Source organism: Dama dama, chromosome 2 (assembly GCF_033118175.1).
Source record: "Dama dama isolate Ldn47 chromosome 2, ASM3311817v1, whole genome shotgun sequence".
Lineage (NCBI taxonomy): Eukaryota > Metazoa > Chordata > Mammalia > Artiodactyla > Cervidae > Dama > Dama dama.
Genome location: NC_083682.1, coordinates 43805001 through 43830000, shown reverse-complemented (window position 1 = coordinate 43830000; position 25000 = coordinate 43805001). Strand labels below are relative to the sequence as shown.

The window sequence follows — 25000 nt, the reverse complement described above, 5'->3', positions numbered from 1 at the left end:
GAAAATGCCTTCTGAAGAGGAGGTGCATCGTTTTCTTTTTCATGGTTTAATGAATGTTTACAATTACGATTAGTTCAGATGAATTCAGTGGAACCAGTCTTCAATTTCCTGTTTTTATAGTTAAAATCGTATTTCTCTTTAAACCTCAGCTCTTATAGTAGTGCTTGGCAAATATTAAGATTGTGATAAATTGAGGCTGAACTAATTCATTTATATTTTATTTTATAGAGTAAAGCACTGTTTTCATTATCTGTTGTTCACACAGTTGGTATTTTTAAAGTTTAATAACTTTTTAAAAGAATTTTTTTAGAGCTATTTAGAGTTCATAGTAAAATTGAGGGGAAGGCACAGATTTCTTGTTTGTTCTCGTATCCCCACACATGCGTAGTCTCTCCCATGATCAACATTACCCACCAGAGTGGTACATTTGGTACGATTTGAGGAGCCTACATCACCTAACATCTGTATTTTAAATGGATTGATAAAAATAGTTGCAAAGATTGAATTCCTAAATCTGAACATTTCTTTCTTTCATCCTACCAACCCTCCATTCAGCCATACAGAAAACTGTCATGAAACCTTTACTTTTCAAATGGGCATATAAAGAGTAATTTCTCCCCTCTGTCTTCAAGTTGCTTACAATCTAATGGAAGCTCCAGCAAATAAATACTTGTAATTCGATAAGCAAGTTAAAATTTTTTTTCTCTAAGAAATGCATGAAAGTTTAGTGGTCTATCATGTTACTTTGTTTCCTAGAAATCCCCCTTGGGTGTAAATTAGCAAACAGGAGGTTTTCCAGTGCAACGTAGATCTGACCTATTCATTATATTACTTGATGAACAACTTGGAGAAAACTCTTGAGAGTTACGATGACAAATTTTGCCTTGGAAAATGGTGAATTTTGATCAGGACATAGATGTAATAATATAAAATCTAAGACTAGACAACTTGGAAAGACATAATTGAACTTGGAATTTCAGCTTTATCACATATTATAAACTAAAATTATAATTTACTTAAAAAATAATTATGTTGGAAAACAACAAGTTAATTTTTTATTAGTTTGGATGCTGTGTAACAACTTCAAATATATTTTGGTGGCAAGTCAAATATGAAGAATACATACACACACACATGTACAACCCAACTAATTAAATTATATGTTTCACCTCTCTCTACATCATCCCACTTTAGTGGTTTTGTTTGAATAAGATGATAGGCAGGTGAGGTTCAGTGGTGAGGCCCACAGAATATAGGCCTGGCATTAAGCAGGGGATCAATAAATATTGATCAGATGAATGAAGACAAAAAAATAATAAAAGGACTAAATGGAAGACTGTGAGTAAAATGTGCAAGAGGCAGATTGAAGAAAAGCAAGGTCATTGTAAATTAGTTTTCATAGAAACATAAGAATCATCATAGTTAGTCGAACCTTAACCTCGTAGTTAAGAGTCCATATTTTATGAAGAGTCACTGTGGAAGAGGACAGCTTTTCTTCTGACATCATGACTAAAGAAGAAAGATGACTTTCACATGTCTTTTCATTAATCACTTATATGAATTTTTTAGTCATCAGTTTATCTATACCATTTGGAATAGATATCTGTCATTTTAGTGAAAAAGGAATTCTATCTATAATTTGACTATTTGCTTAATGAAGGAGTATTTGATTTTATTTGTCTTAGCCTTATCCTTCCTAATCTTTTGATGATTGTGGTACTGTTTCATAGTAAAAGAATTTGCAAGCATTTTTTTGTATCTAAAGAAATACAGCAGAACAATGAGATATAATTAATTTTTAAAATAAATATTGTAGGCTCCCACATTTTACATATTTAATAACTGTATAGTATGAACTTTATGCCTTAGAGCAGTTTTTCTTAGAGCCTACCAAACATTCACAAGGAGATGGTCCCACCATGATAGAAATCCTGAAATGGACATAGGTATTCTGATAAGTCTCTTTTAGGTAAATTTTAAGTTCATAAAAATCATGATGGTATTTCTGGAAATGAACTTGATTGCTACCACTTTAAAACACTATGGAAACAAAGCTTCCATTTGTTGAACATTTTGATAATAGCATTTAGTCTAAGGTTGTCATTATTCATCTGTAAAATGTAACGTAATAATCAAGTTGGAGTAATATTACAGGAAGAAAGTGTCCACAGGATATAGCTCATTTGCAGGAGGACCTAGACATTGAGAAGCAGTAAATTCTTCGCAGTAGTCTAAAAATCTCTGCTTTCCATTGAAAAACAATTTATTTGACTGTTTATTTAAACTGATGGTATACTAGTCACTTTACAAATATTGTGTTTAACTAGGAAACTATCCTTCCCCTTTGCATCTGGGGAAGTATAGGCTGAGGAATCTGAATGAATGGCTGCTCAAATCCGTTTGGATGGTCAGTGTCAAAGTTAGGATTTAAATGCAGTGCTGTCTGGCCTTTTGCTTTTTTTTTCCATACTGCACAGATTTTCTAAACCACTTCACTGGCCCATCTCAGTCATGTCACTGGTTAGTATTGCTCTTTATCAGTGCTGTGCCTGACAAATATATAACTTAAAATTATATATAACTTAAAATATATAATGTGACTCATATATAACTTAAAATTTCCCAGTAGTACTTCAAAAGAGTAAGAAGCCAGTGGCATTAACTTTAGTATATTTTATTTAAAATAATATATCCAAGGTATTGTAATAGATTGAAGCATTCAACATGTGGTCAGTACTTTTAAAGATTATTAATGAGATATTTGACATTATTTTTGCCTATTCTTTGAAATATAGTGTATATTTTCCACTTATGTACATCACAACTCAGCCACTGAATTTTCATTAGAATTACTTGGTCTGTCTTTAAGTTTCATAAAATTTTTACAGATGAAAAAGTAGATTCACTCTTTCATCTGTAAGATATCCAAGTTGTTCCAGATATAAAGATTTTCCACTGACATAGGTAAATATCAGTTTTTTCCATTTAAATTAGTAAGATTAATGAACGTAAAAATCCAGTTCCTTGGTGGCTTGGGACACATCTCACATGCTCAGTAGCCACACGTGGTGAGTGGCTACCATTTTGGACAGTACACATGCTGGCCATGGGGAGATTTTATTACCTCATGGCCAAATGCATTCATCATTTTGTTTTAAGGCAAGCAACTAGCCACCAGTCAGCCACATAAAAAGAAATCAGGATATGGGTAGTCCTCTGACTCCTCCTTTCCTGAACAGGAGTTAATTTTGAATGGGAGCTTGTGGGCTCTAGTAATTGGTGTGTAACTGTAAGCATATTTCTGATTTAATCTTATTTGCTTTCTGGGAGGTGGGAGCCTTTGAGAAAAATGCTAAAATTATTTAATCCTCAGAACTACAGTTATCATTTTTATTCCTAATAGGCTAAGTGACTGTTCTCAGACCACAGTTAAGGGTTAAACAATTACATAAGAACTGCTAGGGAAAAGAAGATCTTAAATGATGGAAGATAAAATAGTCTTGGGACTTAATATGTCTTAGTAGGAATTTTCACCAGAATTGTTTTTTCCCAGACTAGTTTGACCCAGGCCTGGAGGCAACATGGTCACGGCTGGTTTATGCCTGAGTTAATGTGCTAATCAGACTGTGCACTTCCTAGGAGATGTTTAATTATGACATGCTGTGAATATTGGAATCTTAAAATTAGCTAAGAGGGGGATAAAAGTCTTTTGAAGGAAACCAAAGCAAACACTCAAATAAACAAATCAAACAGTAATTTTTTTCATCTACAGTGCTTTAAATAAAGGATTCCATTGATTACTTAAGATGAAATTTGTTTTTGATTTATTTCTTTTCAAGGAATGGAAAATGTACGTAGTACTTTAATAACAAGTGCTAATGTGTTGTGACAGACTCTAAGAGTTTCTTAAATTTTTTGAAATGTTGAGGCAAATTTAACTCAGGATATTTTCCTATCAGGAGCCTTCACATCATATTCATCTATTTCTGAGTCCAATTTCTGACATTTTAATGATTACAGGATATAATTTAATTGGTATAAGCATTTTAATTTGAGAAGAAAATCCATTTTGTGGTACCAGAAAAAAATCCATTTTGTGGTACCAGTGTGTCTTTGTTTTATTATTTTTTCCCTAAAGCTAACATTTGTATATGGATCTTTCAGTTTCAACCTAGTTTTTCTCAGAGTACCATAAAGAGAATTTAATTTTTTTGCTTATTCTCACAGTTATTGTTCTAGATCTGCTGAATGGACATGAAGATTTTTTTTTCTTATTTTTAAATTCTTATTGAGATACCTGTGTCATTTGGAAGAAAGTTGTAAGCATTGAGGTTTTTCGAATTGTACAGTGATGATCTTTCTTTGGTCAATCATTATCCTTCAAGTGATTTAGAAACATTAACAATTCACCCTCTCAAGTGTCCTAGGAATTGTATCAGAATTAACATTTCTCAGAGACAGAAATCTGATGTCATGTGAATTTCTTAAGGTTGGAGATTGGCATCTCTGTGTGAAGGAACCTCAGATTTTAAGTCAGCATTGGTTTTACAGCTTACCGGTGTGTGTGTGTGTGTGTGTGTTTGTGTGAGTTGCTCAGTCATGCCTGACTCTTTGCGATCCCATTGACTGTGGCCCGCCAGGCTCCTCTGTCCATGGAATTCTCCAGGCAAGAATACTCTAGTGGGTATCCATTCCCTTCTTCGGGGATCTTCCTGACCCAGGGATCGAACCCAGGTCTCTCGCATTGTAGGCAGCTTCTTTACCATCTGAATCACCAGGGAAGCCCACATCTGGCCTAGGCAGCTGTAATTCTGCTGAGAAGGAATATGTGCCTCCTGTCAGTTTCAGAAAGGGCTTGATCATTAACTTCTCTTTTTATTACTCAGAACATCGTGGTTTCAATTCAAAGGATACTTTTCAATGAGTTGGTTTTTGTTTGTTTGTGTTTATTCTTAACATTCTGCTAAGGTGTTAAGCTTCTTATTTATTGACAGGTGAAATTAGTTCCATTACATTGAGGCAGTTATGTACTTAATTCATTTATAAGAGATAGAGACTCATGTAATTTTAGACTTGAAAGAGAACTTTGATGTCTTTACTTAGATTTTCACAAATAGGAAAATGAGGTTGATAATGAGCTCATTATCACCGACTCAGTTGGTGGCTTGGTCACTCTCCTGGTTCATTGTTCCTCACTCCAATATTCAGCCTGTTACAATGAACAACTCGATAGACAGGCGTATGTAAAATACATTAAACTCCATACTCTGTAGGTCACTAGCTTTTCCTGTTTAAAGGTGTTGAACAGTTCAAGAAGTTATGGAAAATTATTGACTTACACCCATGATAATGTATATTTCCAGGATTACAGTTGTTTTAGACTTGTTTCAGACATGTGGGTAAAGATGATGAGATGTATTTGTATTTTTTTTTCTGATTACCTGATGTTTGCTAGAATTTTAGCACAAGGTTTAACTTCTTTGTTATACTCAGCTAAATGTCCGTTGTATAATTCTCTTTTATCAGTACCATCCAAAACAGTGTAGAATTGAACTTTGAAATTAGTTTCCAAGATTTTCAGATTTACTTAGCTCATTTCATTATTAATAATATCAATTCATTGAGGACTAAGCACCAGGTATTACCCAGAGAGCTTTGCTTAGATTAACTTATTTAATCTTTTCATCCATCCTATGGAGTAGATATCTTTAATTCTTTTTTTTTCTTTAATTCTTAATTTTGAAGCTAAGACATTGAATTAGAGAAGTTCTGTAACTTGCTGATGAGTGACAGAGCCAGATCTCTAGCTCAGACATACTAATTCTAGAACTTGTACTGATAACCTCTGGGCTCTTTTGCCTTTAGTCAACGTTAGTGTTAGACTGAACCATATGGGATTGCTATTTTGATAGAACAAAAATATCAGCAACCTCAGATATGCAGATGATACCACTCTGATGGCAGAAAGCAAAGAGGAACTAAAGAGCCTCTTGATGAGGGTAAAAGAGGAGAGTGAAAAAGCTGGCTTAAAACTCACCATTCAAAAAGCTAAGATCATAGCATCTGGTCCCATCACTTCATGGCAAATAGATGGGGAAAGAGTGGAAACAGTGGCAGATTTTATTTTCTTATTCTCCAAAATCACTGTGGACAGTGACTGCAGCCACAAAATTAAAAGATGCTTGTTCCTTGGGAGAAAAACTATGACAAACCTAGACAGCATATTGAAAAGCGGAAATATCGCTTTGCTGACAAAGGTCTGTATAGTCAAAGCTATTGTTTTTCCAGTGGTCATGTACAGATGTGAGAGTTGGACCATGAAGAAGGCTGAGTGTGGAAGAATTGATGGTTTTGAATTGTGGTGTTGGAGAAGACTCTTGAAAGTCCCTTGAACAGCAAGGAGATCCAACCAGTCCATCCTAAAGGAAATTCAGTCCTGAATATTCACTGGAAGGACTGATGCTAAAGCTGAAACTCTAATACTTTGGCCACCTGATGCGAAGTGTGGACTCATTGGAAAAGACCCTGATGCCGGGAAAGATTGAAGGCGGGAGGAGAAGGAAGTGACAGAGGATGATGGTTACATGGCATCATCGACTCACTGGACATGAGTTTGAGCAAGCTCCAGGTGACAGTGAAGGACAGGGAAGCCTGGTGTACTGTCATCTATGGGGTGCCAAAGACTTAGCAACTGAACGACAACAATCAGCCATTTCATGTGATTCAACCTAATACAAACTATAAACATTTATTAATCACATTTTGTGCCCCTGATAGCTCAGTTGGTAAAGAATCTGCCTGTAATGCAGGAGACCCCAGTTTGATTCCTGGATGAGGAAGACCTGTTGGAGAAGGGATAGGCTACCCACTCCAGTATTCTTGGGCTTCCCTTGTGGCTCAGCTGGTAAAGAATCCTCCTGCAAATGTGGGAGACCTGGGTTCAGTCCCTGGGTTGGGAAGATCCCCTGGAGAAGGGAAAGGCTACCCACTCCAGTATTCTGGCCTGAAGAATTCCCTGGACTGTAGAGTCCATGGGGTTGCAAAGAGTCGGACACGACTGAGCGACTATCACTTTCATGCACCAGGCACGGTTCTTTGGTCTTTTGTAATCTCATTTAATCTTTCCATATTTAATTTAATTGTTATAATAATCCTGGAGGATAAGAATGATCACTTTTTACAGAATTGAGAAACAGATTCTGAGTGGTTAGGTAACTTCCCCATGGTCACCCAGCTAACAACTAGAGAAGCCCAATTCGAGCCCACCTTTGTCTCATGTTAAAGACCACACTCTCAGTCATGCTGCTCCTCCAGGGAGGTTCTGAGACAAAGAGTGTTAGAGCCTGGAATTTTCTAATCTTTCTAGGTAAGACCGTTTGTATGTATGGTTGTATGTTTTGTCTTAATAAGTAAGGATAAGACTGTAGTTTATGGATTACTCTTAAACCTACAGCAGACTTGTATGCTTTATCCTGTGTTTTTTATCTCAGTTGCTCAGTTAGGTCCGACTCTGTGACCTTACTGACTATCCTCTGCCAGGCTCCTCTCTCTGTGGGATATTTCAGGCAAGAATATTGGAGTGGGTTGCCATTTCTTCCTCCAGGAGGTTTTTGCAACCCAGGGACTGAACCCACTTCTCCTATGTTTCCTGCATTGGCAGGCAGATTCTTTACCACTGCTGCTGCTGCTAAGTCACTTCAGTCGTGTCCGACTCTGTGCGACCCCATAGACGGCAGCCCATCAGACTCCCCCCGTCCCTGGGATTCTCCAGGCAAGAACACTGGAGTGGGTTGCCATTTCCTTCTCCAATGAGTGAAAGTGAAAAGTGAAAGTGAAGTCGCTTAGTCGTGTCTAACTCTTCCCACCCCATGGGCCACACAGCCTACCAGGCTTCTCCATCCTTGGGATTTTCCAGGCAAGAGTACTGGAGTGGGGTGCCATTGCCTTCGCTGCTTTACCACTGAACCACCTGGAAATCCTAGCTGATTCCTACTGCATTAATTTGCTTAGGCTTTCATAACAAAGGACCACAGACTGGGTGACTTTAACAACAGAAATTCATCTCCTCATAGTTCTGAAGGCTGTATGGTTTCTCCTACAGAGCACCCAGCCTGAGGGAATGAAGCTTGTGGAACTGCAGAATGTTACAGTACCTTAGGTACTGTTCTAATTCATTTGTCTCATTTGATAGACAGATTTAATACAAGGAAAGGCCTTCTTTATGTATTCAGTGCAAAGTGGAATGTGGATAGTAGGTCTTTTAACTCTAGTCAGTGTTTCTAGTTTATCATGCTAAGCATTGTGTTGAACACAGAATTGATTTCAAAAGTGTATAGGTAATTTTGGGGAGGAAAAATCAATCATCCTTAATTCCTTATTCACAAGATTGTAAGCTTTGGAGCTATATGGATATGAGTTTGAATTTTTGCTCAGACATTTATTTCTCTTTATGATTTTGGCAAATTACTTCTCTAAATCTAAGTTTAACTCATCTATAAGGTTAAGTTTAACCTTCCTATTAGGTTAATTGTGAGGATTTCATGAGAAAATGTTAGTGAAATGTTTAGCCCTTGGTGCATATGTGCATAGCAAAAGATAGCATTATTGTAAATATTAAGTAATATTATTTGATCTTAATGGTATTCATACTATTAATAGCAGTAAATGGTAATAAAAATTATTTATGCTTATCAATAAAAATATTGAATTCAGAGAGAGATGAAGATAGGAGGAATTTGCTATAGCAGATGACATTAGGAGAGAGTGACTTTTCCTTTCCTTTGACCTCTAGCTGCCCCCCTGATCCTTCTGGACAAAGGAAGGCTCTACATTGCTATTTATAATTGGCACAAAATTTGCACCAGCTTGGTTATGATTGCTGAGTGGAATTTCAGCTTGAGATAGAGCACATTCTATTCAGAAAAGCTTTTATTAATCTTCACTGAACTTTGGAGTCTTCAATAGAAAAACAAGGGAAGTAATGCCTATTTCCAGTAGTCATATATTGTTTGAGTTGGACTATAAAGAAAGCTGAGTGTCGAAGAAGTGATGCTTTTGAACTGTGCTGTTGGAGAAGACTCTTGAGAGTCTCTTGGACAGCAAGGAGATTCAACCAGTCCATCCTAAAGGAAATCAGTCCTGAAAGTTCATTGGAAGGACTGATGCTGAAGCTGAAGCTCCAGTACTTTGGCCACCTGATGCAAAACACCAACTCATTGGAAAAGACACTGATGCTGGAAGAGATTGAAGGAGGGAGGAGAAGGGGACGACAGAGGATGATATGGTTGGATGGCATCACCAACTTGATGGACATGAGTTTGAGTAAACTCGGGAGTTGGTGATGGACAGGGAGGCCTGGCATGCTGCAGACCATGGGGTCTCAAAGAGTAGGACACAAATGAGCGACCGAACTGAACTGAACTGAATGTTTCACAAGATTACTGTGAACATTAAAGGAAATTAAAAGAAATAATAACAATAATAGCTAGGGCTGACATTCACTGAGTTCTTCTTATGGGCCAGATGTGATAATTTCTTTAAGCAAGAGAGGAAGCTGAAGCCTGGAAATTATAAATAATGTGCTCAAGGATTAAAGTACGTTGTGCAAAGCCTATTATGTAGTAAGAGTTCCAGAATGCCAGCTTTCCTTCCCTGTTCTCTGATCCTTCATATTCATATACCGAAATCCACTTACCTGTTCTGTAGTCCCATTAAAACATGATGAAATGATGCTACTTATCTCAAGAGTGTTGTACTGAGCATTAGGTATGACTTAGCAAATAGCAAACTACTTTGAAGAATTGAAAGCATCACAGAAGTAAAAAATAATGGTTATTATTACATATTGTTTCTGTCTGCTGTTCATTCCTCACAGCTTTTAAGGCTCCAGCCGTTTGTACCTAACAGAGCTCCTTTGGGAGTTGTAAAGGATGGTTTGGACAAAGAAATGAGAAGATTTCATTTTCGTGACAGAAAAGCAACATCTAATATACTTTACATTTACAGTGTTGATTATTGAAGTGGGCTATTAAAGGGCTGTGACTTGTAACTAATAATTGCCAAGACATGAACTAAAAGTGAGACTTTAGTATAAATTACCTGGTATTCATGTCTTAATGCAACTTTTTGATGTGATAAAAGTTGATGTAATAAAAAGCCTTGCCAAATGTAGTTTCTTTTCAGTTCTGGAAATGGGGTTAAAGAAAAAGTACATAAAGAAGAAGATGACCAATCGAATTTGTTTACAGTTTTAGAAATTGGAAAGTTGAATTTGACAATGACTTCTATCTATGGATAAATGATTTCAACACATATTTTATAGGCAAAAGTTTCATGCTTTCATGGTTTTCATTGATTTGGACATTGTTAAAGGTCTCCAGACACATATCAAGAATACCAGAGGTCTAATATAGTTTAAGGCAAGAAGAGATGAATAATGTACACAAAGTGAAAGCATCTTATACATCTGAGATTTTTTAAAAATGGGCATGTGAACACCAAGATACATTTAAGAAATGATCTATGGTGAATGCCTTTCAGACTACAGTCATTTTTCATATGGTAGTATTTTCACATAGCTGATATTAAATTTTAAGTAATTTTCTTTAATATAATCTTAGAAAGCTCAGGTTCATTGGAAGGATCTGAAGTGGTAATGATCCAAACAAGTTTCTTTTTTCTCCCTTGTTATATTTTGGTTCTCTCTGTTGACTTCCTTTCCCCGCAATATACCCTCTCTTATGTGCCTTCCAATTAGCATTTTATCCTGAGTGAACTCTCTGTCACCCCACCCCTTGCAGGAATATGGATTTCAAGGATGCCCTAAAAAGAGATAGTGCGGAACAAGAAAATAACTGTTTGTTGAAAATACTGATGAGATAGGGTGATTAGAGTATTTTTTATCTCTCGCTGACTTTCCTTGGCCAAGTTACTTTTGATAAGTTACTTTGGGCTTTTAAGCTGTGTTAATTTTCTTGGTTTGAAAAGCATGGGCCCCAAAGCACATTAGTAAAGTGCTTAGAGTTATGCAAACAAAAGTGAAGATACATTTTCTTTTCTTTTTTCCCATAGCTCAGAGTATCTAAAGGGAAAACCAAGCAAATATCAGCAGTATGTAATAATGGATTCCAAATTGGAAAAAAAAAAAAAAAATCACTCATATAACCGCAAGAATGTAGAGCTTCAGTATGAAAGTTCTTCTTCCACTTGGGAAATGGCATTTGTTGTTGGGCGTTCTCTATATTGAGTTTCCCTGGTAGCTCAATTGGTCAAGAATCTGCCTGCAATGCAGGAGACCCCGGTTTGATTCCTGGGTCAGGAAGATCCTCTGGAGAAGGGATAGGCTCCCCACTCCAGTTTTCTTGGGCTTCCTTGGTGGCTCAGCTGGTAAAGAATCCACCTGCTAATGCAGGAGACCTGGATTTGATTCCTGGTTGGAAAGATCCCCTGAAGAAAGGAAAGGCTACCCACTCCAGTATTCTGTCCTGGAGAAGTCCATGGGGTCGCAAAGAGTTAGACACGACTGAGTGACTTTCACTTTCACATTCTTTTTTTTTTTTTTTTCACTTTCACATTCTTTATATTACATTCATTACCTACAACAAAATTTTTCTGGGATTTGGGCCTTGGCTTGGACTATGTAAAACCCATCATTGAACCACTCAGCTGTTTTGATCTTGTGCATTTTTTAATCATAAGAGAGTGAAAAATGAGTCAAATGAAAATCAGAAAAGTTTAGTTTCCTGGATCATAATGGATCTACAGGGTTTCCTTAATTTTGATTTGCCTGAAGAAAACTAGTCTTAGACTTGTACTGGTTTCAAAGCTTGAGTGTGTTATGTGCAAAGGAGAAAATATACTTTGTTCAATCCACAGATTTTAGATACATGAAATTTAATTTGTCTTATATGGCATTTATTCTAATTCTTGTTGAAGCCAAGAGTCTGCTATTGCCTTTTCCTTAGCACAGAGAAACTATTAGCTTAAATTTCAAGTACAGTAATATCTGTGAAAATTTCAGATTGTTAATGGTAGTAACATAAAATACAGTGAAGAGAGCATGAATTTTGGGTACAAATTGACCTAAGTTGAAATCTTGACTTTACGTCTTAATAACTGTATCTTTAAGTAATTAATTGAAATCTTCAAAGCCTTACTTTCCTCAGTTTTAAACTAAGAATTATGTTATTAAATTGAACTAAATAAAAATTCCATTATTGAAACATTTTGACTTAAAAAATGGCAATTCTGAAACTCCAGTACTTTGGCCACCTCATGAGAAGAGTTGACTCATTGAAAAAGACCCTGATGCTGGGAGGGATTGGGGGCAGGAGGAGAAGGGGATGACAGAAGATGAGATGGATGGATGGCATCACCGACTCGATGGGCATGAGTTTGAGTAAACTCCGGGAGTTGGTGATGGACAGGGAGGCCTGGCGTGCTGTGATTCATGGAGTCGCAAAGAGTCGGACATGACTGAGCAACTGAACTGAACTTAACTGAACTTTATTTCTCTTTTATAGGATTATTATCATTATTATTATTACTGATTTGAGATTAGCATAAAGTAAGATGAGGAAGAAATGAGTTGTGTTTCTTACCTTCCTTCTGATGCCAAGTGATAGTAGACAAATTCATGAAAATGCTAGACTCATTTCTTTCAGGAAAAACTGTTGAAGTTCAGAATGTTTTTATATTGAAATGTATTTGTAAATGTTTCCTAATAACTGAAAGTTTCCTAAGTAAACTAAGAGAAGTTAATGTCTAATTTTGTGGAAATGTATACACTCTGAAGAATTGGGTTGGCCAAAAAGTTATAGTTTTTCCATAGGATGGTATGGAGAAACCCAAACGAACTTCTTTTTGGTCCACTCAATATTTAAGAAGATAGTTTGAAGATTACAGTATACATTTTTTTTTCTTCTTTATGATTTCAGAATTATTTGACTGCTGAGTCACATTTGACTCTTCATGACCCTTGGACTGTAGCCTGCCAGGTTCCTCTGTCTATGTGATTGTCCAGGCAAGAATACTGGAATGGGTTGCCATTTCCTCCTGTAGAGGATCTTCCCGACCCAGGGACTGAACCCGAGTCTCCTGCGTCTCCCTCATTACAGGCATATTCTTTACCTCTGAGCCATTGGGGACTGTCACAATTAATGGCTTTTCAATTGGCAGTAGTTTTCAAATTTGAACTCCAAATTTGTTGATCTTTTTAAAACTTTCCATTGAGCAAATCAAAGATTGAGGTTCATATGAAGAAGACCAGTTTCATAGGACACTAGCAGTGGATCTTCTCTGGAATAACAAAGGATTTTATAAACCTGTGTTTCTGCTGTTGGGTGGAGAGTGTTTAAATGCACACCTCAGGCTGCAGCACCCAGTCCTCGTGCGTCTGTGCAAGGCCCCTGCTTGCTTTCTTCACTGCTTATTTGTCTACTAGTCCCTTAATCACTCCTTGTTCCGCAATCCCATTTTCCTCCCGATATTGGCAGCTTTTCTAATAGTGTGTGGACATGTATCCTTCTATTGGTGTTTTCTATGCATATAGTTTTTGCTTGCTGTTTTAATCCACAAGAATGGCTTTGTGCGAAGGACTTACTCTCTTTCTTGCTTTTCCTCATCTGGTATTGTGTTTCAAGGGCTTCCTTGGTGGCTCAGCGGTAAAGAATCTGCTGACCAATGCAGGAGATGCGGATTCAATCCCTGGACTGAACAGATCCCCTAGAATTAAGAAATGGCAACCCACTCCAATATTCTTGCCTAGAAAATCCCATGGACAGAGGAGCCTGGTGGGCTACAGTCCATGAGGTCACAAAGATTCAGGCTTGACTTAGTGACTAAATAGCAACAACAAATTATGTTTCAGAATCTCTCTATGTGACTGTGCATTTCTTTGGTCCTTTGCCTCTAGCTGCTGTATAATATTCCATAGTTTGCACTTGCCACATTTTACTGGATTGTCCTCCCAGTAATAGACATTTATTCCCCGCTGCTTCAAGAAACATCATGATGAACACAGAGCATGCTATTACAGTGTGAATATTTTGAGGTAGTTTGCTAGTTTTATAATTTAAAAACTGCCTGCTGGGTTTTCTTCAGATGGAAGACTACAAATTTGTTCATATTGTAACAAATATAACATTTTGGTATTTACTTTATTATAATGGTTTTAGGTAGATGACAATAGTGGAGGTGATATCACACAGAGTACAGTTCTAAAAACATAAGACATTTGATTATAATAGCTTGTTTTCAATGAGAAATCTTAGGGATATTGGGGGACTGAAGGGATGAATGCAGTGAGTGTTTTAAGTATTGTTTAATTTCTATATTTATATGGCTTTTTTCTTATGTATTACCCATACTGTTAACCATCTAAACAAAAGATAGCCATATTAACAGTTACAGTAAAAGCAGCAACAACAAAAGAATATCGGATTTTTAAATACTAGGAAACCGAACGAACCCAGGAGAGAACATTAAAATGGTAGGTGAATACGATGAAACGAATGACAGAAAAGACAGGTTAAATGAAGATGTGTTACAGCAGTTCACTCTAACTTTCTGGGCTGTAAAGTATTAACAGAGAACTTGTACCTGCCTAAAGGACAAGGAAATGGCAATCCATTGTAGTGTTCTTGCCTAGGAAATTCCATGGACAGAGGAGGCGATGGTGGCTGGTGGCGATGGTCCATGGGGTTGCCAAGAGTTGGATATGGTTAAGTGACTAAACAGCAACACCAGCCAACCCAAAAGACGAACCAAGGTTGGAAGGTTAGGAGCATGGAGTATAAGTGGGGGATTGTTTGGTTTGTTTTTTTTTGTTTTGTTTTGTACATGGCAGCATATCAGGATTTTATTTACTAATATTTTAATACATGTTGAAATACTTTTTTTTTTCCAGAAACTGTTTCCTAAGTGTCTTAACAGCACATAAATTAACCACACTGTAAGAAATATAATATGGCACTTGGATAATATGCAGCTTGAATAATCTTTAATGTTTGGCCCACTTAAGTGTTAAAGAATCAGTAATTTTATCTCAGCCCTCCCATGCCCTCAGTAGTTCTTCTTTACATTACCTGGAGCCCTTTTTTTCCTTGGTAGCTGTGTATCACTCATTATGATTTACCTTCTTCCCTGTTCCTATCCTGTCCTGTCTTGTCCTATTGATCCTGTGCTTTAAATGAATGTCTTTTCATTTATCTGAAGGTTAGAATAAAAGAGGTCAGCAGGTGAATTTCCTTCTGAAAGCTTCCTCTTTAAGCCACGGAAATATCTGCAGGATAATTTTTACAAGTTTGATGTGCATTTTTCAGTATGAAGCTGATGTATAAAATTAAGGAAAACAATGGAAAATACACAAAAATAAAAATGAAAATTGCCCCTTATTTTCATTTAAAGGTAATATTTCTCCACCTCAAGTTATACTTTTAAGACATTCCCCCTTTATTTTCTTGTAAAGAAATGACACTAGAACACTTTCTAACACCATCAGTTCAGTTCACTTCAGTTGCTCAGTCCTGTCCAACTCTTTGCGACCCCATAAATCGCAGCACGCCAGGCCTCCCTGTCCATCACAGACTCCCGGAGTTTACTCAAACACGTGTCCATCGAGTTGGTGATGCCATCCAACCATCTCATCCTCTGTCGTCCCCTTCTCCTCCTGCCCCCAAGCCCTCCCAGCATCAGGGTCTTTTCCAATGAGTCAACTCTTCACATGAGGAGGACAAAGTATCAGAGTTTCAGCTTTAGCATCAGTCCTTCCAATGAACACCCAGGATTGATCTCCTTTAGGATGGACTGGTTGGCTCTCCTTGCAGTCCAAGGATCTCTCAAGAGTCTTCTTCAACACCACAGTTCAAAAGCATCAATTCTTTGACGCTCAGCTTTCTTCACAGTCCAACTCTCACATCTATACATGACCACTGGAAAAACCATAGCCTTGACCAGATGGACCTTTGTTGGCAAAGTAATGTCTCTGCTTTTTAATATGTTATCTAGGTTGGTCATAACTTTCCTTCCAAGGAGTAAGCGTCTTTTAATTTCATGGCTGCAGTCACCATCCGCAGTGATTTTGGAGCCCAGAAAAATAAAGTCTGACACTGTTTCCACTGTTTCCCCATCTATTTCCCATGAAGTGATAGGACCAGATGCCGTGATCTTAGTTTTCTGAATGTTGAGCTTTAAGCCAATTTTTTCACTCTCCTCTTTCACTTTCATCAAGAGGCTTTTTAGTTCCTCTTCACTTTCTGCCATAAGGAGGGTGTCATCTGCATATCTGAGGTTATTGATATTTCTCCCGGCAGTCTTGATTCCAGCTTGTGCTTCATCTAGCCCAGCGTTTCTCATGATGTACTCTGCATATAAGTTAAATAAGCAGGGTGACAATATACAGCCTTGATGTACTCCTTTTCCTATTGGGAACCAGTCTATTGTTCCATGTCCAGTTCTAACTGTTGCTTCCTGACCTGCATATAGGTTTCTCAAGAGGCAGGTCAGATGGTCTGGTATGCCCATCTCCTTCAATATTTTCCACAGTTTATTGTGATCCACACAGTCAAAGGCTTTGGCATAGTCAATAAAGCAGATATATACGTTTTTCTGGAACTCTCTTGCTTTTTCGATGATCCAGCGAATGTTGGCAATTTGATCTCTGGTTCCTCTGCCTTTTCTAAAACCAGCTTGAACATCTGGAAGTTCATGGTTCACGTATTGCTGAAGCCTGGCTTGGAGAATTTTAAGCATTACTTTACGAGCGTGTGAGATGAGTGCAATTGTGCAGTAGTTTGAGCATTCTTTGGGATTGCCTTTCTTAGGGATTAGAATGAAAACTGACCTTTTCCAGTCCTGTGGCCCCTGATGAGTTCTCCAAATTTGCTGGCATATTGAATGCAGCACTTTCACAGCATCATCCTTTAGGATTTGAAATAGCTCAACTGGAATTCCATCACCTCCACTAGCTTTGTTCATAGTGATGCTTTCTAAGGCCCACTTGACTTCACATTCCAGGATGTATGGCTCTAGGTGAGTGCTCACACCATTGCGATTATCTGGGTCGTGAAGATCTCTTTTGTACAGTTCTTCTGTGTATTCTTGATCACCTCTTCTTAATATCTTCTTCTTCTGCTATGTCCATACCATTTCTGTCCTTTATTGAGCCCATCTTTGCATGAAATGTTCCCTTGGTATCTCTAATTTTCTTGAAGAGATCTCTAGTCTTTCCCATTCTGTTGCTCTCCTCTATTTCTTTGCATTGATCACTGAGGAAGACTTTCTTATTTCTCCTTGCTATTCTTTGGAACTCTGCATTCGAATGGGCATATCTTTCCTTTTCTCCTTTCCTTTTCACTTCTCTTCTTTTCACAGCTATTTTTAATGCCTCCTCAGACAACCATTTTGCCTTTTTACATTTCTTTTCCATGAGGATGGTCTTGATCCCTGTCTCCTGTACAATGTCACAAACCTCCATCCATAATTCATCAGGCACTCTGTCTATCAGATCTAGTCCCTTAAATCTATTTCTCACTTCCACTGTATAGTCATAACACCATACACAAAAATAAACTCAAAATGGATTAAAGATCTAAACATAAGACTAGAAACTATTAAACTCCTAGAGGAGAACATAGGCAAAACACTCTCCGACATAAACCAGAGCAGGATCCTCTATGACCCACCTCCCAGAATAATGAAAATAAAAGCAAAAATAAACAAATGGGACCTAATTAAACTTAAAAGCTTCTGCACAACAAAGGAAACTGTAAGCAAGGTGAAAAGACAGCCTTCTGAATGGAGAAAATAATAGCAAATGAAGCAACGGACAAATAATTAATCTCAAAAATATACAAGCAACTCCTGAAGCTCAATTCCAGAAAAATAAAAGACTCAATCAAAAAGTGGGCCAAAGAACTAAACAGACATTTCTCCAAAGAAGACATACAGATGGTAACAAACACATGAAAAGATGCTCAACATCACTCATTATCAGAGAAATGAGGTACCACTTCATGCCAGTCAGAATGGCTGCTATCCAAAAGTCTACAGGCAATAAATGCTGGAGAGGGTGTGGAGAAAAGGGAACCCTCTTACACTGTTGGTGGGAATGCAAACTAGTACAGCCACTATGGCGAACAGTGTGGAGATTCCTTAAAAAACTGGAAATAGAACTGTTATATGACCTAGCAATCCCACTGCTGGGCATACACACTGAGGAAACCAGAATTGAAAGAGACACGTGTACCCAATCAAAAGATTGCAGCACTGTTTGTAATAGCCAGGACATGGAAGCAACCTAGATGCCCATCAGCAGACGAATGGATAAGGAAGCTGTGGTACATATACACAATGGAATATTACTCAGCCGTTAAAAAGAATTCATTTGAATCAGTTCTAATGAGGTGCATGAAACTGGAGCCCATTATACAGAGTGAAGTAAGCCAGAAAGAAAAACACCAATACAGTATACTAACGCATATATATGGAATTTAGAAAGATGGTAACAATAACCCTGTATGCGAGACGGTGGAAGAGACCTAGATGTATTGAACAGTCTTTTGGACTCTGTAGGAGAGGGCGAGGGCGGGATGATATGGGAGAATGGCACTGAGACATGTAAATTATCACATGTGAAATGAATTGCCAGTCCGGTTTGATGCATGAGATGGTGCTCGGGGCTGAAGCAGTGGGATGACCCACAGGGATGGGATTGGGAGGGAGGTGGGAGAGGGTTTCAGGATGGGAAACACATGTACACCCATGGAGGATTCAAGTCAATGTATGGCAAAACCAATACAATATTGTAAAGTAAAAAAAAAAAAACTTAAAAGAAAAAGAAAATAATTTTCTTTTGACTTTACATTAAATTAATTATTTAATTAAATATTTTTTCGTATTTGTTATAGAATAGAAGGGAAAATGCAATAAAGTAATTTATATCAGCATCCGTACATACCCATGGTTAACATTTTAATGTGTTTTTTAAATTCAAGTTTTTTTAAATAACAATGTGGTCATTTCAAATAAACAGTTTTGTACTCTCTTTTTAAAATATAACAGTAAATATCACATCAGATTTATCCCTGTAATCACAAACTTATACATGCATTATTTATTTTTAATATTTCACTGAAGGAATAAAAACACACCTCACTTAAATATTCTTATGTTTTTGGACATCCAATTAAACCATTTAACTTAAACATTCTCATGTTTTTGGACATTCAATTGGCTTCTGTTACTTCGCTTACCTAGAAAATGCTGTAAAAAACATCATTGTGTAGGATACTCCTTTGGGTATATTATTAGAATTTCAAAGTATGTTAACCCATTTCATTTCATTTATTGTGAATTTTTATTTATCCATTTGATTTTTGTTACTTAATTATTAACTATATTACGTTTCAGAATTCCTGCTTCCCTATATTGAATGCTAATAACACAAAATTAGAAACTTCTTTTAACTTCTAAGAGATAACCAACTGTATGTGTAAAATCTATGTCAATTTCTATACCTATGTTTATGCCTGGATATGTAACATTTGTGTACATGTATATTCTTAATTCAAAAATATCCCATTATTATTTATTATTATTTCTATTATTTTATTTCTATTATATAAGTTACTTTTATTTTTAATGGCTACGTAGTACCACATAATGTGTATGATAATTTGTTTTATATTTCTCTACTGTTGGCCTTTTTACTTTTATTCATTGTATCACAGATTGTACTGCAGTGACTATTTTAGAAATTTATGTGTACCCTTGGTTCATTTGTTTGCTATTTACTTTCTTAAGAAAGTCCAGTCTGTGATATTTTAGTCTTACTGTTAGGAAAAAAAGATTAAACTTTATTTACATTTTTTTCTTCACCAATACATCATATTATATTTGCTTTAATGTATTGTTCTACCAGCAGATGGACTAATATGGCCACTGTGTGTTGACCAATTAAACACTGAAGAGTTTGTCAGAAGAGTCTAATACTTAAATATGTGTGCAACAGGAAGTTAGGTAAATGATCTATAACAAATAATCCATTCATTCAGTCCATCTTTATTTTACCTACTCTGTTAGGTATTTGCGCCATTGGGCTTCCCAGGTGGTGCTAGTGGTGAAGAACCTGCCTGCCAATGCAGGAGACATAAGAGACGTGGGTTCAATCCCTGGGTCGGGAAGATCCCTGAAGAAGGGAATGGCAACCCATTCCAGGATTCTTGCCTTGAGAATCCCATGGACAAAGGAGCCTGGTGGGCTACAGCCCATAGCGTTGTGCAAAGTTGGACATGACTAAAGTGACCTCGCACACATGCAGTGTATCCAGAGTTCTTACTCTTAGAATTGATAACTTCTTGAAGCTATCTGCATAAAAATATATACATATATATTTTATTTCCAAAGAAACACTGGAAGAAAGTCAGCTTGATTCTAAGTTGAAAGTTATGGTTAAATGATGCTGAATTAGCTAAGATTGCTAGTATTTTGAAGACAGAGATAGAACTTAAAGATGTATTTATAGATTCAATTGAAAATGTTATTAACAAATAGGATTTAATTCAGCAGTTGTAAAATAGATATGTTTAAGTAGATTATGCTTGACAGACATGTGAAAAAATCTTAATATTGAATATCCTATATTAAATATATGAGTTTTAATATATATTGTAATGCATAGTCTGATTAAAATTCTAACCTAGTGAGTAAGTACTCATGAGTATTGTTTTCTTCCAAAAATTATTGCATATGCTCAGGTTATTGGAACATCTATTTTGGCTTATAAATTTTAGGAGGAATTTTGATAAATTGAAAATGGCGTAAAGATGTGGAAGAACAATACAAGAAGAGTAGCTTAGAGGTAACTATATAGTCAGCAATTGTGATCAGATGTTCTGAATCTGTGATAATGGAGCAACAAGTCTTCCTCAGCTTTTTAGCCAACCAGTCTCTGCAAAATACATTTCATTCCTCAGTGCTTTCCCCTGTGCATGGATCATTTGTGTCAGAGGAGGAAAATGTAATAATGACATACAATCAAATGCTCTGTAACTCTTGAGGCCTTTGTTGTTGGGCCTTAGAAAGGAGTGCAGGCAGAGACAGGTGTGAGTATCCACAGTAATGTCATAGATGAATTTTAAAAATTCCATTTTAATAATGTTTGTCAGCTAAAGAGGTCAAATAATTTTCACTTGATATGTTTTTACCTTTTAGAACAGTTGCATGAGGGAAAGTGGAGGGCGTTTTTATTGCTGTTCTGTTAAATTCTTCAATGCTCAGTTTTGGAGACTAGTGACCTTGGCAGAGGTCACAGGTGTTAGGTGTGGTAAAAATTTCATACCTTTTAATTGGTGACTGTTCACTAGGCAGCATTGCCTTTAAAAACCCACGAATGTCTTCGTGTGTAGTTCTGACTACCATTTATGTTGAATTTAAGTTTTTCCAGACAGACGCAAAGTCTAGAAGTGAATCTCTTCTGCTGTCCAGGCTTTTGGCACAGGAAAGACAGCAGAGAAAATCAGTACAGAACTGTCATATGTCAGTCTTGCTTTCTTCTCTCTGTAGTAGCTAAATTTCTTTCTGATTCGTAGTAGATTTCTAAGGAAAGACCACATTCTCACTGGAAACGGAAGGAAGTTCATTTCTAGAAAGTGCAGAATGAAGTATGTTGTTCTGGTCGCTAAGTCATGTCTGACTCTTCGCGACCCCATGGACTATAGTTGGCCAGGCGTCCCTGTCCATGGGATTTCCCAGGCAAGAATACTGGAGTGGGTTGCCATTTCCTTCTCCAGAGGGATCTTCCTGACCCAAGGATCCAACCCACCTCTCCTGTATTGGAAGGCAGATTCCTGATCAGTGAGTCACCTGGGAAGCTCTAGAATAAAGCTTTCCTTTTAGGAAAGATTTGAGTTAAACATAAAATTTCTGGATAAAGTATCAGAATCAACATTAAACTTTTGGTGGTACCTTAAGTTATATGGGAAAAAATTTTCTCCAAGCATCCTTCTTTCAAACTTCTTTTAGAGACAGTGTTTTAAAAAAGACAGTTTATAGATAGGAAGAAAGGTCAGCCTGAGTCAAAAATCACATCATAGTTGAAAGTCTCCAGGCAGTAAGTTGACAGAAACCAGCTAGGATCATTTGGAATGAATTAAAGTTTTTTTTTTATTATGGCATGAAGGGGCATTCATGAGCTTTTGGATATACCCCAAGAGTCCTGAATTGGTGGCTTTTATTAGGATTTATTGAGAAATAATTCCTTCAATTATTATTAACTACTTTCTGGTTGGTCATGACACATTATTCATTATTGTTTCCATATGAAACCTTATGAAAATAGTTAGGTAATCCACATATGAAAATAGTTAGGTAATCCACATTTGAAGTAGCTCTTCCTTGAAATATGTTTTTGTCCTTAAGTGCAATCTTGCTAACATGGAATGTTCATCATATTCTAAATTAATATCCCTATCATAATATATTATTGGTATAAACTAGACATTTAAATTAGAGCCGCAGTTTTCATTTATAGATACAGCAAAAATAAATTGTTCTGATTTTCTGCCATGAGCCCTTTTATTTACTATAAAAGCAATAAAAAATGCCTACCATTGCCTTGGAAGTCATATAGAGTACTATATGGGGTTGTCTCTTCTTGCTCATGTATTTGTCTTATGACTACTTTCTTTGGCTTTCACTGCTAAAGGAACATTTTCCCCAAGGAATATTTTTTTGAAATAATTTTCTTTAGTATTGACCTGCATTTTTGAGGTTCTTAAGAATAAGGGTCAGTTTGGGCTTTTCCACTTACTATACTACCACTTTCTAGCTTTGTGGGGGAAGATAAGCTTGTGATAAATAGGTAAACCATAACAATGTATTGGGTCAAGTGTTTCAAAACAGGTTTCAGTTCAGTCACTCAGTCGTGTCCGACTCTTTGTGACCCCGTGAATTGCAGCACTCCAGGCCTCCCTGTCCATCACCAACTCCCAGAGTTTACTCAAACTCATGTCCATCGAGTCGGTGATGCCATCCAGCCATCTCATCCTCTGTTGTCCCCTTCTCCTCCTGCCCCCAATCCCTCCCAGCATCAGGGTCTTTTCCAATGAGTCAACTCTTCGCATGAGGTGGCCAAACTATTGGAGTTTCAGCTTCAGCATCAGTCCTTCCAATGAACAGCCAGGATTGATCTCCTTTAGGATGGACTGGTTGGATCTCCTTGCAGTCCAAGGGACTCTCAAGAGTCTTCTCAAAATAGGTATAGCAAAAGGCAAAAGGGAAACTTTGAGAAAGATGCCCCCAATTTTTCAGAATATTGGAAAAGGAGAAAACTTTGGAGATGTAAATGAGGATACTATTGGGGATGTTGGCCTTAGCAAGGCCTCCACGAGAAAATGAGCCTTGGGCTGAGACTTGAGGAATAATAAGGAGTTCTTCTGATAGCACAGAGGTAGTTAGAAGAGGTGTAATGCCATCACAGTAGAAGAAAGGCAACAGCATAAGCTGCAGAGAGGGAACTGAGATACGCAATAAAGTGTGCAATCGCTGGTCAGCATAATGCATCCAGCAGCTGAACTGAGTTATATAATGTGAAAGTGTAACTGAGTGCCCTTACGGTTTCAGCAATTTGGCTTATTTACAGGCTTCTAGTATAAGTTGGATCAGCAAGAAGGTTAGACTGGATGACATATACAGGCTCATCAGAGAGCTACAGCAGCCCTGAGGGTTTTCTTCAAATTGGGTGTTGCTCAGTTCGATACAGAAGATCCCAGTGCCTAGAGTGGTTGGGTGTTGGGGAAGTGGAGACAGAGTTGGTATCCTGGGAAATGTGGTTTGATGGAAAGACCAGGTCCTGAGTTCTGATCCTAGGTGTGAACTAGATAGATCTCGTGGGTTTTTTGGTTTCAATTCTTTTTTCTTTATTTCCAAAATGAGGGCATTATAGGATCATCTCAGAGGCTCACTCATTTGTGATCCACCATACATTAATTGCACACCTACTAGTTACCTGGGATGCTCTTTATTTCTTTAGATACTTTTGAGTGGAATAAAACTCGTCTCCTATAGCTCCAACTATAAGCAGAGCTGAGGATGAAAAGACAGTCTTGGAAAGAGTGATTTTTAAGAAACTGCCCTAAGAGCATTTAAATTCTGTAACTAGACCTAGTTTGTAGATGGCCAGAGATGGGACCATAAGAATAGCTTCTGTTAACTTATTATATGCCAGGTACTGTACTTCATATATATACACAATTAATATATATTAATATATAGTTAATATATGTGCAATATATTTACAATTACACTTTGGGGAGATCATTTCATTTTTCATTTTATAGATGAGGAACATGAGACAGAAAGGGTAAGAATATTACCTAAGGCCACACCACTTAGTTTGGTGCAAAAGTAATTGCAGGTTTTGACCTTGAATTTTAAGTCATTATGACAAAGGCTCAAACACATCTTTATTCAAAACTGGAATCATTACAATCAACACATTTTTGCCAATGAGAAATAAGTTTGTTTATTCTTGTAGCATAAAAATCCACGCTTCAGGAACTCTTGGAAAACATTTTCTGCCTCCTGCTGGCTGTGGAAGCATTTTCCCTGAAAAAAGTTGTCGAGATGCTTGAAGAAGTAGTAGTCGGTTGGCGAAAGGTCAGGTGATTATGGTGGATGAAGCAAAACTTTGTACCCTGATTCATTCAATTTTTGAAGCATTAATTATGAGAAGTGCAATCGGGCATTATCATGGAGAAGTATTGGACCCTTTCTGTTGACCAATACCGGCTGCAGGCGTTGCAATTTTTGGTGCATCTCATTGATTTGCTGAGCATACTTCTTAGATATGATGGTTTCGCTGTATTCAGAAAGCTCTAGTGGATCAGATGGGCAGGGTATTACCGAACAGTGACGGTGACCTTTTTTGGTGCAACTGGCTTCGGGAAGTGCTTGGGAGCTTCTTCTCAGTACAGCCACTGAGCTGGTCATTGCTAGTTGTCAT

At 37.2% G+C, this 25000-nt stretch overlaps 1 protein-coding gene across 3 annotated transcripts in view; it reads left to right on the top strand.

The window, feature by feature from the left end:
- The window catches only part of NOX4 (NADPH oxidase 4), a 177753-nt gene that overhangs the window by 2198 nt on the left and 150555 nt on the right, over positions 1–25000 (top strand). The window lies entirely within an intron of this gene.